The sequence below is a fragment of the Schistocerca cancellata genome, chromosome 1, assembly GCF_023864275.1.
Source record: "Schistocerca cancellata isolate TAMUIC-IGC-003103 chromosome 1, iqSchCanc2.1, whole genome shotgun sequence".
Lineage (NCBI taxonomy): Eukaryota > Metazoa > Arthropoda > Insecta > Orthoptera > Acrididae > Schistocerca > Schistocerca cancellata.
In genome coordinates, this window is record NC_064626.1 from 1,206,477,641 (window position 1) to 1,206,490,914 (window position 13,274).

At 42.1% G+C, this 13,274-nt stretch overlaps 1 pseudogene; it reads left to right on the forward strand.

The window, feature by feature from the left end:
• Window positions 1-7,836: 7,836 nt before the first annotated feature.
• LOC126099604 (5S ribosomal RNA) lies at window positions 7,837-7,954 on the forward strand (annotated as a pseudogene).
• Window positions 7,955-13,274: the final 5,320 nt, after the last annotated feature.

A 13,274-nucleotide genomic window follows, 5' to 3' on the forward strand; every position in this document is an offset into this window, starting at 1 on the left:
AGGTTCGCAGGAGAGCTTCTGTAAAGTTTGGAAGGTAGCAGATGAGGTACTGGCAGAAGTAAAGCTGTGAGGACGGGCCGTGAGTCGTGCTTGGGTAGCTGAGTTGGATGTGATTCTTGTGTAGCGTGGTGAGTAGTGTAACTGACTCGAGAGATATTTATGCTGGCACGGTAGCTCAGCGTGTTCGGTCAGAGGGTTGTCAGCCCTCTGTAATAAAAAAAAAAACTGAGCTAATCGATCAACAACGAACTTAAACGGATGTCTTACGACGTCCGCCCCGAGGAGATGAAACGAACAAAAGCGAACAAAATGAGATTTAAAAAAAAAAAAGTTTGTAGAGCACTTGCCCGCGAAAGGCAAAGGTCCCGAGTTCGAGTCTCGGTCGGGCACACAGTTTTAATCTGCCAGAAAGTTTCATATTATGGTACGTATATGTTCATGAAATTACTTATGAGAGCATTTCGCTATAACTACTATTTACATAAGTACATTTGTGATATTGTGCATTTGCACTAGACATATTATCCTCTTTATAGTGACACAGAAGTGGTTTCCTACTGCAAATATTTCTTTAGGATCTTTATACTGACATCTTCTACTACATAACATACGTCATGTGGGATTGAGATTGTTTTAAATGGTCCTTGGTAAAATAAATGCCATTTCCTATTCTTCCTCTTGATTACCGATGCCTTTGGATGCGTTCTTGGCAATAAAAATTCATCAACGTCATGTTCCTGTTTGTTACTAAGTTTTTTTATCAAAGTTTGCCTTGTGAAGTTCTGCTTGGCCACTTATATTCTGTAATGCGATATCCAGTTTCTCCTGATTCTTAGATCTTCTTAGATCTTCTTAGATCTTTGGTATGGGATTATCCCTTTCATTTACTTCGTTCTTCTGTTCGTTCATTAGTTCACACGGTGTAAAACCAGTTGATATGTGCGGTAAATTATTGTAGGTTTCCATAAAACTATTTATGTATTCTACCCATTTAGTGTGCTTGTTGTGGGCGTAAGTTCAGATGAAAGGGTTTAGCTTCTAAAAGTTCTCTCGAGCGGATTACTGCTGGGAGAAAACCGTGAAACCAAGACATGTTTGATGTTATGTTCTTCCATAAGACCTTTCCACCTCTCTCCAGTGAAATATGTAGCATTATCACTTATCAAGATAGAGGGGCATCCGACAAACTTGATATAATCATTTGTTAACCTTTTACCAATACTGCTGGCAGTTGACATTCGGCGTGGATACATTTTTACGAATTTAGTAAACAAATTATACAGTTCTAGGATATATTTCAGCCCCCTCTAGCAGTTAGTATGGGTCCTGCAATGTCGATAGCTTCGATCTGTCACGGTCATCGTGCAATACTGGGACGTAATTCAGTGTCCCTGCATACATTGCTCGGTTTCACTTTCTGGCATATCTTAAATGTTCTTATAAGTTATTGTATTTTTCTTCTTATATTCGGATAGTAACAATACTGACTTGATAACTGATTTGATAACTGATTTGATAATGCCGAAATATCGCCATGCTCGATGTGTTAACCAAACCAGGTCTTCAAGCTGGTCTGATGAAATACACACTGGCCAGTTACTGTGAGAATCGTCTGATTTGTAAAACAGAATATCGTTGCTTAACTCATAATACTGGTGGAAAGCTCTGTCACTTCGTTGACGCAATTTGTCCTTTATGCTCTTCCACATCGGATCACTTTCTTGACATTTCTTCAGTTTTTTACCCGACACTAGATACTTTTTTCTGTCAGCTTTGTCCTTCACCAGCAAGATCTTATATTCTGTGGAGTTTTCAACTAAGGCTGGCAAACCTTGCTGTAGCCTGGATAATGCGTCTTCAACTGGTTTATCAGGTCCATGAACATGCCTAATTTCAAAGTCATATTCTTGTAGAGCTAGAGTCCACTGAGCTAAACGTCCATGCAGTAACTTGCAAGTTAACATAAAACTCAAAGCCTAATTATCACAGAGAACGTTAACATGCTTCCCATATACATACTACCGGAATTTTTTAAAAGCAATTAGTACAGTGAGTGCCACAAGTTCGCTCACTGTGTAGGAGCGTTCACATTTGGTTAGTATTCTACTGGCAAACCCGATCATTCTGACTTCCAGATCATCGATTATCTGTTCAGTTCGAAACAGGCATGCCCCGATACCATAATTTGAGGCGTCTGATGCAGTGAAGAAATCCTTTGACATTTCCGGCTGATGGAGAATCAGTGGATTAAGCGCCTCCTTGATACTGTCAAAGTCTTGCCTGCACTGCGATGTCCAGCACCACTGTGCATTTTTTTCTAACAGGCTCAGTAACGCTTCGCTGTTAAGCTGCTGAATAGTCAGAAATTGTCGAAAAAAGGATGCTAACCCAATGAAACTTCTGAGTTATTTTTTCGACCGTGGGTACGGAAATTCGTACTTGCCTCCATTTTGCTTGGACCTGGTCTTATCCCTTGAGGCGATATTATGTGACCCAAGAATTTTATATCTCGTCGAGTAAACTGGGATATTTTTTAAAATTTTCAGTTAATCCCCTTTCTAGAAACTTGTTTAGCACATTCTGTATTAATTCTAGGTGTTCTTCCCAAGTGTCTGTCGCTATCAAAAGGTCATCCACATATGCTGTGACCTGATCTAATAGCTGGGGTCCTAGTAAGTTATCTAAGGCTGCTATGAAGACACCAGCACTAATATTCAAGCCAAAGGGTAGAACACAGAATTGGTATCTCCGGCCTTCAAACAAAAAAGCAGTATACTGTCTAGATTCCTTAGATAATAGGATCAGCCAAAATGAAGGACGCAAATCAGATATTTTTTACCAAAGAATTTACGAATTTTCTCGTCTAGGTTTTCAGGCCTCGTTCGCACTGCCACAATAATCTTGTTGATGTCTCGTGCGACGATAACTAAACGTATACTTTTATCTGCTTCAGTTATGGCCTACAGTGACTACTATATGGTGAATTTGATATTTCACTAATTCCCCAGTCCAGCATTTTTCGGAATTCCTTCATTACTTCATTTTTCTTTGTACAGGGAATTGAGTAAGAAGCTCTACACTAGGTCTTAGGGGATGGACTTTCATATCATAAACGTAATCTTTTCTGATACCTGATAAATACTTCATGGTATCTGGATAGCAATTTTATTAATTGCCCCGCCTATGAAGCGTCAATGCAAGATGCCTCTTTCACCTTCTCCTCTATTGTTGTGCTGATGTCATTCACGGTATTGGGTGCACCATCGTTTCGGTTAGTATGACACATTTGTGGGTCATCATACTCTAACACCAACAATTTTTGTTTGCCGACAGATAGATCTAATCCTCTTGTCAGCGGAAGACTCGCACCGAACTTCCGATTCAGCTTCAACGTTATTGGTCGCTGCCGGTACTTAAGTACACATGTTCCCAGGGCGAGATCTATTATAGCCTCTCTGTCCCGTAAAAACTCAAGGCCCAGTAACACCAGTATCGATAAGTTTTCCATTAATAGAAAAGTGCATATAAAGCTGTCATTTCCAAAGAAAACCTGAACCTGTGCCTGGTACTTCACAATTTGTGCCTTCTTTCCCAGCGCTCGTATAACGTTGCAATTCCTAACAGGCAAAATCGGCAGTCTTTTTTATTTGCGTTACCTTCTTGAAAAATTGTGCGTTCATCACCGATACACTCACACTTGTGTCGAGGAGGATAATGGTTGCTACACCATTGTTGGTTCCATTGACACTTGCTTCAATACTTTCGCTTTCTTCCCTATCAGCTGCGGCGGCGCGATTCTTTCCATCCCTTTACGACGGACCTGCACCTACCTGTGAACATCGTCCCAGCAGATCATCAGTAAGAAAGCCGAGTGAAACATACTGTACTTCGACGTGAACCAGGCTGCAATTTAAGTCACTAATCTACGTTTCGGGAGAAAGTTTTCACACAAATGAAAGGTTGGAAATTTTGTCCTCAATTAATATATTCTGAAGCTTAGGTGAACCAGTATCACTGGCAAGCCCATGCTAGTCTTAAAACAGTCACTCACAATCCCTTTCACTCACGTTAGCAAGTTTATGGTGTTGCATTTCCCGAAAAAGTAATAGCTACAAAGATACTGATTGTTTTAGATTGATAATGCTCGCCAAATATTAAGTCTGTCGGTACAAAATGCAGTTTTTACCCACCAACCTGATCAATACGCCACGCGGAATATAAGTTTTTTCTCGTCACAAAATTCACTTAAAAATTCCGAAATTATGCCGTCATTTTACAACTCTTTTGATGTATGAAACACTGCTAGATCCGGCAACTTAACATTCCCATCGGAACTACTACTACACACGTCCGATCTGTTTCATGGCTAGGCTCCCACCCTTCTTTAGAATACTCTAAGTCTTCTCTATCAGCAGAGAAAGGCGCGCGAAGAATATTGCTTTACCATTGGTCAGTTTATTCAACAGCCAATAGCAAAACAACATTGTCCCGCGTCAGTCCGCGCATTTCATCAATAACCAATCGCAAAATAGTAAACCTAACGACTGCACATTTTACCGACGTAATTATCTAATATGCTGAAGTTTTGTTTATGCATAAAGTTATTTACTATTGTTATTTATACCTGAATTAACTTTCCCTTTACCATAAACTTACTTTACAAATCTATTCTACAAAAATCCCCTTTTTCCATATCTATACTTCTTCGAAATGTTCCCACACTAAATCCTACTACATAACTCGTTAAACAATGATCTTCATATTAACCTTAAGCCACACTCACGCATCATTCATATTGCTAAAACACATTTATAACATTTTACATACACAAAAAGACATAATAACACTTTATGAAAATACTAGAACAGTTTATGAAAAACATTCTATTACTTTAGTGCACTCTAGTGGGCACAATCGAAACTAAAATCACAGTCCCCCTATCCAATATTGTTCTCTGTCGGCTGATACATAAACTACGTGCGCGTCCAATCTCACGTCACCATCTGTCACTATCCAGCTCTGAGACACATCTCCCACTTAACCGCCTCCAAGGCAGGATCGTTACACGGCGCTACGCCTCACAGCGACGGCAAATTCTCGATAGAGTTCATCTTCGATTTTCTTACCATCCTGATAGCGAATCATATTAACGTTCCATTGCATACACATATTGCCTTCATTCTTATTTTCGGTCTCCTGGCAAAGGCCTACAGGGACCAAATTGGTTTGTTGACCTTTGTATGTTTTGTTTCGCCACCGAGGATACCTCCACTATTTGCACAGTTTGTGATTCTACAGTCGGCGGTGATCTACTCGGGTCCCACCATTGTGGATAATGGTTATTCGGCATTGGTACAGCCTGTACATAATTTACTGCCTGATCTGGATTCATAAAATTTTGTTGCGGCTGCCAATGACGTGGCTCTGGTTGTCACCAATATTCAATTACCAATATTCATTGTCACCACCCATGTTTTTTGGTTTATCCTTGTACGGACTGTCCGATTTATTTTCATTTCGTCTTTTACGTTTAGAATTATTATTATTATTGGGTTTTTCATTACCATATTGCCTTTGATTACCATTCGGATGGTGGTAGTCATTGGTTTCCTGGCAATTATTACTATTAAAGAAGTAATCAGGTTTTTGGTTGTAAAGATTTTTACTATTACTATACTTTCCATTACCATGGGTTTTGTTTTTGTTTTTCTTGGGAGTGCTTTCGCCCCTATTTCCATTGATTCCGTTTCAGGACCCTTTTCCGTTAGAACAGTTGGCACTATTTATTGCGTCAAAATTCTTTCTGGCGTGTTCTTGGACTAAGTCTAATGAATCTATCACACATAAAAATTCTCTCTACTATCTATTGGCAATCTAGCCTTCAATACTCGTAACAGGTCCCGTATGGTTACCGGTTCATCCCAGTACCTTGTCATATTAATATATTTTTCAAAGCATTTTCTCAAAGAGCCTGTCTTCGAGTTACATATTTCTGCGTTATATACAATCTTTCTTAGTCGTTCTTGAGTCGACGCTGAGCAGAACTGGTCGAGAAACGCCTTCTCAAATTCTTTAAATGTTTTGCATGTTTCTGCTGTGTTGAACGCCCAGAGCGATGCGTCACCGGAAATGTGTGAAAATACAAACTGAATTTTCTGTTCCTCCGTTCAAGACTTTGGAAGAACGCATCTAAAGTTTCTAATAAAAACTACGGGATGAATATTCTTTTTACTCTCCTCGTTGAATACTTGGAATTGGCAGTGTTTAATTAAGCTCTCTTCGTGCATTAAGGTACCATTAGCAGGCGGTGTACTCACTTTACTGCAAGTACACTCTGCTTCATAATTTGGGTTTCTTGGCGAAACAAATTGCTGGGATAATACAGATTGATTACCGAAACGTGTTCTGTTATGAACTGCAACAGAGGTTGTCGATAAATTTTCATTGTTCTTTTGCCTGTCATTACCAGCGATCTCGTTGCTGTGTGCTGACATTGTTCAAGGTTGTGATTTTCAATGCGCAATGCCCTGGCTACTTCCGTTCGGACTTGTTTCTGTGCTTCTGTGGTGATATACTGTATTGATTCCACAGTAGTAGTCAAAGCTCCGTTTCTAACTTATCTACTTCAGTTTGAAGATTAATCACTTAAGTTGGTATGTTTGCTAACGGTTTAATACCAGTCTTTATTGCATTGATTTCTTTCTTGAAATAAGTCGTAATTGCTGTATCGCGATCGACTAACACTTGATTAATTCTCTGGATCATTTCCTTATCTCGTTCTACAAAATTGTTGTTTATTTGTTCCATGAATTTCCTCGCGCTCGCGCTGCTGTTCACGCACCTATGGTCTTATGTTTCTGCTGCTTGAACTCGCGTTGTTGTTCTTTTGTCGCCTTTTCTTTCCTACGCTTTTCTTTTCCTTGTTCCATGATATTGAACTTTTCAAATAATAATTCTAGCATGCTAATTTCTGCCCCTTGCCCGGTAGAAATATTATCATTCAGTTCTAAAGCTTTAACTGCAGGAATGACCGTTTGTGTCGACAACTCCTCAGTTTGATTTTCGCTCAGGATATCAGGTAATAAATCATTATCGTCTACATTTACATTATCAAGGACTTGCACTGAAGTGTGTGAAGGTTGATCTATTTGAGGGTCTGATGCCATCTCTGCAACAGCATGCTCATTCTACTTTACGTGCTTCTTCGGTCTAACCATGTTTGACACTAATATTGCACAAAAACATATCACTGGCAATAACAAAATATCTTACAACTAACATATATACAAATAACAATAGCTAAATGGGTGAAATGTATGTACAAAACATCTACAAGGCAATTAGACTTGAAAGTATTACACTCGCAGCCGGATTACTGAAGCACTGACATTTAACGCCATGATCATTATAATTAGTATATATTAATTAATGAATTATCAGTTACTACCTTTGTACTAGCTATCGGTGAATAGAGTAGTTCAATCGTTGTTAGTTACATCTTGCAATACTCCAGATGAACCCCATGAACCAAAGACCCTGCCGTTCGTGGGGAGGCTTGCTTGCCACAGCGATACAGATAGTCGTACTGTAGGTGTAACCACAGCGGTGGGGTATCTGTTGAGAGGCAAGCCAAACGTGTGGTTCCTGAAGAGAGGCAGCATCCATTTCAGTAGTTGCAGGGGCATCATTCTGGATGATGGACTGATCTGGACTTGTAACACTAACCAAAACGGCCTTGCTGTGCTGGTACTGCGAACGGCTGAAAGCAAGGAGAAACTACAGCAGTAATTTTTCGCGAGGGCATGTAGCTTTACAGTATGGTTAAATGATGATGGCGCCAACGGCCTTGCCAAAGTGGTAACACCGGTTCCCATCAGATCACCGAAGTTAAGCACTGTCGGGCTGGGCTAGCACTTGGATAAGTGACCGTCCGGTCTGTCAAGCGCTGTTGGCAAGCGTGGTGCACTCAGCTCTATCTTCAGGATGCCATGCTCAGGGTTGTTGATACTTACCGTTTTCTGGGATTGCTGTTCGATGCCCGGCTTACTTGGCTTCCACATATTCGTCAACTCAAGCGTCAGTGCTGGCAGCATCTGAATGCCCTTCGTTGCCTCAGCAACACAACTTGGGGTGCAGATCGTAATACGCAGCTGCAGCTCTACAAAGCCCTTGTGCTGTCCCGGCTTGATTATGGGAGTGTGGCGTATGGCTCAGCGTCGCCCTCGGCGTTCCAACTGCTGGACCCCGTTCACCACTGTGGGGTTCGACAGGCGACAGGAGCATTCCGCACCAGCCCTGTTAATAGCCTCCTTGCTGAGGCTGGGGTTCCTCCGCTTCGTATTCGGCGTCAACAATTGTTAGCCAACTATGCTGCCCACATCCATTGTTCTCCCCGTCACCCTAACTACCGTCTCCTTTTCGCTAATGCGGCAGTCCATACCCAACACCGGCGGCCTCGATCAGGCCATACCATTGGGATCCGTGTTCGGTCACTCCTTAGTGACCTCGAGTCTTTGCCTCTTCCATCTGCTTTTCAGGTCCACCCACATACATCACCTTGGTGTATTCGTCGGCCGCAGCTTCGGCTGGACCTCTCACAATGGCAAAAGGATTCAGTTCCTCCTGCAGTCTTGCGCCGCCAATTTCTTGCTCTCCTAGACGCATTCCGTGACTCGGAGGTTATCTATACAGATGGCTCGATGGTTGATGGCCGTGTGGGGTACGCTTATGCTCATGCGGACTATGTAGACCAGCGCTCCTTGCCGGAAGGCTGCAGTGTTTACACCGCAAAGCTAACAGCCATTTTTCGTGCCCTTGAGCGTATTAGTACCGGCACTGGCGAGTCTTCTGTCATTTGCAGTGACTCTCTCAGTAGTCTACAGGCTCTTGACCAGTGCTACCCACGCCATCCCATTGTTGTTGCCATCCAGGAGTCCGTTCATGCTCTTGAACAGCGTGGACGTTCAGTGGTGTTCACATGGACCCCCGGAACACGTTGGAATAGCGGGAAACGAACACGCCAACAAGTTAGCTAAAGAAGTCACCCACAAACTGCCGTTGGAGATCAGCCTCCCGGCAACTGATCTCCGATCGGTGTTACGCCGTTGGGTCTTTGGTAGAGATGGGCAAAACTGTTCTTTTCAGAGATTGGATCAGAACTGTTCACTCCCTGAAATGAATTAGCTCTTTTTCATGACTCACCACTCATTTACAATAGAAAATAAATGGAAGGCACATTGCCCTTTAAACTTGGTTTATTCCAGTACTATACCTGTATTTTGATCTTATTTGATCCTATTTTGAAGTAACACAGATAATGAGTAAGAATTTTGTATTGTTTATTGAAATTTCCACGATATGACAAAGTTTTTGATTATTGATTTATTTTGCACTATCATGGTTTTTTGGGTGATCAGAAAATGTTGTAACTTGAGATTTACATTAACAATATATTTGGCTATAATGTATTAAAATTTCATTAACCTCATACAAATACATCGCAAGCCATATATTTTTAAAGTGAACGTTTCCTTCCGAAGACGCCTAAAATCGCAAAATCCGTACCAGAATAAGAAAAAAAAATATAAATTTGACTGTAAAACGAAAGTGCTGCATATAGCCTTACGCAGAATAAAACAAGGAAAATATTGGTGTATCACATTTTGCGATACGTTTATCGGTTCGCTCGTAATTAAAGCGTAAATTCGAGTGTCCATAATAAAAATCCTATAGTAAGAGGAGTCGTCGGGAACCTAATCTGATCAGTTTAAACAAATAAAAATAAAATAAAAACAAATGATGTATACATAACATAATAATGTAATATACATAGCGGTATTACTACGAAGAACAATATCCAGTAGAGACGAACTCCGATGCAGAAGCACTGAGTCGAGCAGGTCGAGCCGCGAGCTGTATTACTGCGTGAGCTAAGACCGCAGAGACCAGAGTGGCACTTGAGTTGCTTTGCTCAACGCTCTGGCTAGAGTCGAGAACGGTGGGGTGAGCGTTGAGCGGGCGAGTTCTGAGGGTGGGGGGAGCGGTGAACTCACCCGCTCCGAGACAAATCGTCCGTTCCCTTGCGAGAAGGTTGTTGCAAGTAGTTCCTATGTTATCCGCTAGGTGGCTCTCTGTCCTGTTGCTCGCATCAACTGCCCAGAGGGCAGGATGTGCGACTGAAACGATCGCCGACAGAGTGCGATGCGAAGTTAAGCTGCGCCAGACACTGCACGCGGCAGACGATGCACAGAGACGGCACGGCATATGTGAAACACAAAATCCAATGGGGCACTGCACAATGCAGGCAGCCAAGGTAGAAGCAGGGCAGAGGCCGGCGCTGGCTGTGTTGTGTGGCGTGCACTGTGCTGTGACCAGCAGAGGCGCTGCTGATATGCTCCATCTCTCTCTCTCTCTCTCTCTCTCTCTCTCTCTCTCTGCCTCTCTGCCATGGGAAACGTTTGGAGCTACCGTTCTTTTTTTCTGAATCACTGATTGTTCACTCCTTTGAAAGATTCAACTCTATGAATTAGTTCAAGAGCGGATCCCCCATCTCTAGTCTTTGGGATGTGGGCAGACGAATGGCGCACTCTGTCTGTACCCAACAAGCTGCGGTGTGTAAAGGAGACCATGACCGTGTGGGCTTCCTCCATGCGGGCCTCTCGCAGGGATTCTGTTATTCTCTGTAGGCTCTGCATTGGTCACTCTTGGCTGACGCATGGTCATCTGCTGCGTCGAGAGGACCCCCCTCATTGTCGCTGTGGTGCAACCATGACGGTGGCCCATCTGTTGTTGGAATGTCCTCTTTTAACTGCTCTCAGGCATGCTTTTAATCTCCAGGGTGATTTATCATCTCTTTTAGGTGACAATGTCTCTCTGGCAGATCGGGTTTTATAGGTCCATTTAATTTTATTACATCACCCTCTTTTGTGTTGCATCTTTTACTTTGTTTTGTGTTGTAATTCGACTCCACCCTAATCTTTTAGGCTGTAGGTTCTAACGTGTTGCAGAGTGGCTGGCTCATCCTATTATTTTCGTGATCAGCCAGCCACAGTCCTCTGCTGTGCAGTTTTAATTCCTTCTGCCTTTGTTCTCTATGTAGTTTTTGTTGCTGTGCTCCGTTTTCCGTGTTGTCTTACCATTGACCATGGCGCTTTTCTTCCCCCGGAATTTTTATTTTAGTGCTTCGCCTGACTGGTGGATGGTTTCACTGTGCTCTGTGTTTTTATGAAGCAAGGGACCGATGACCTTTGCAGTTTGGTCCCTTTAATCTTTAAACCAACCAACCAACCAGCCCTTGTGAGGCGAACTGAGGAGCTACTTGATTGAGAAGTCTCGTAAACTGACTCACGGTCGTGAGAGCGGTGTGCTGACCACATGCCCCTTGGTATCCGAATCCAGTGACGCCTACGGGCAGAGGATGACACGGCGGACGGTCGGTACCGTTGGTCCTTCATGGCCTCTTCGGGAGGAGTTTAGTTTTAGTTTAAATGATGATGGCGTCCTCTTGGGTAAAATATTCCGGAGTAAAATAGTCACCCATTCGGATCTCCGGGCGGAGACTACTGAGGAGGACGCCGTTATCAGGAGAAAGAAAACTGGCGTTCTACGTATCGGAGCGTGGAATGTCAGATCCCTTAATCGGGCAGGTAGGTTAGAAAATTTAAAAAAGGAAATGGATAGGTTAAAGTTAGATATAGTGGGACTCAGTGAAGTTCGGTGGCAGAAGGAACAAGACTTCTGGTCAGGTGAATGCAGGGTTATAAATACAAAATCAAACAGGGGTAATGCAGGAATAGGTTTAATAATGAATAGGAGTACGAGTAAGCTACTACAAACAGCATAGTGAACGCATTATTCTGGCCAAGATAGATACGAATCCCACACCTACCACAGTAGTACAAGTTTACATGCCTATTAGCTCCGCAGATGACGAAGAGATTGATGAAATTTATGATGAGATAAAAGAAATTATTCAGATAGGGAAGGGAGACGAAAATTTAATAGTCATGGGTGACTGGAATTCGGTAGTAGGAAAAGGGAGAGAAGGAAACGTAGTAGGTGAATGTGGATTGGGGTAAGAAATGAAAGAGGAAGCCGGCTGGTAGAATTATGCACAGAGCATAACTTAATCATAGCTAACATTTGGTTCAAGAATCATAAAAGAAGGTTGTATACATAGAAGAAGCCTGGAGATACTGACAGGTTTCAGATAGATTATATAATATTAGACAGAGATATAGGAACCAGGTTTTAAATTGTAAGGCTTTTCCAGGGGCAGATGTGGACTCTGGCAACAATCTATTGGTTATGGACTGTAGATTAAAACTGAAGAACCTGCAAAAAGGTGTGAATTTGAGGAGATGGGACTTGGATAAACTGAAAGAACCAGAGATTGTAGAGAGCTTCAGGGAGAGCATTATGGAACGATTACAAGAACGGGGGAAAGAAATACAGTAGAAGAAGAATGGGTAGCTTTGAGAGACGAAAGTAGCAGAGGATCAAGTAGGTAAAAAGACGAGGGCTAATAGAAATCCTCGGGTAACATAAGATCTATTGAATTTAATTGATGAAAGGAGAAAAGATAAAAATACAGTAAATGTAGCAGACCAAAAGGAATACAAACGTCTCAAAAATGAGATCGACAGGAAGTGCAAAATGGCTAAGCAGCGATGGCTACAGGATAAATGTAAGGATGTAGAGGCTCATCTTACTAGGGGAAGATAGATACTGCCTACAGGAAAATTAAAGAGACCTTGGGAGAAAAGAGAACCACTTGTATGAATAACAAGAGCTCAGATGGAAACCCAGTTCTAAGCAAAGAGGAGAAAGCAGAAAGTTGGAAGGAGTACATGGAGGGTCTATACAACGGTGATGTACTTGAGGACAATATTATGGAAATGGAAGAGGATGTAGATGAAGATGAAATGGGAGATATGATACTACGTGAAGAGTTTGACAGAGCAATGAAAGACCTAAGGCGAAACAAGGCCCCAGGAGTAGACAGCATTCCATTAGAGCTACTGACAGCTTTGGGAGAGCCAGGCTTAACAAAACTCTACCATCTGGTGAGCAAGATGTATGAGACAGGCGAAATACCCTCATACTTCAAGAACAATATAATAATTCGAATCCCAAAGAAAGCAGGTGTTGACAGATGTGAAAATCAGCGAACAGCAGTTTAATAAGTCACGGCTACAAAATACTAGCAACAATTCTTTACATACGAATGGAAAAACTAGGAGAAGCCAACATCGGGGAAGATCAGTTTGGATTCC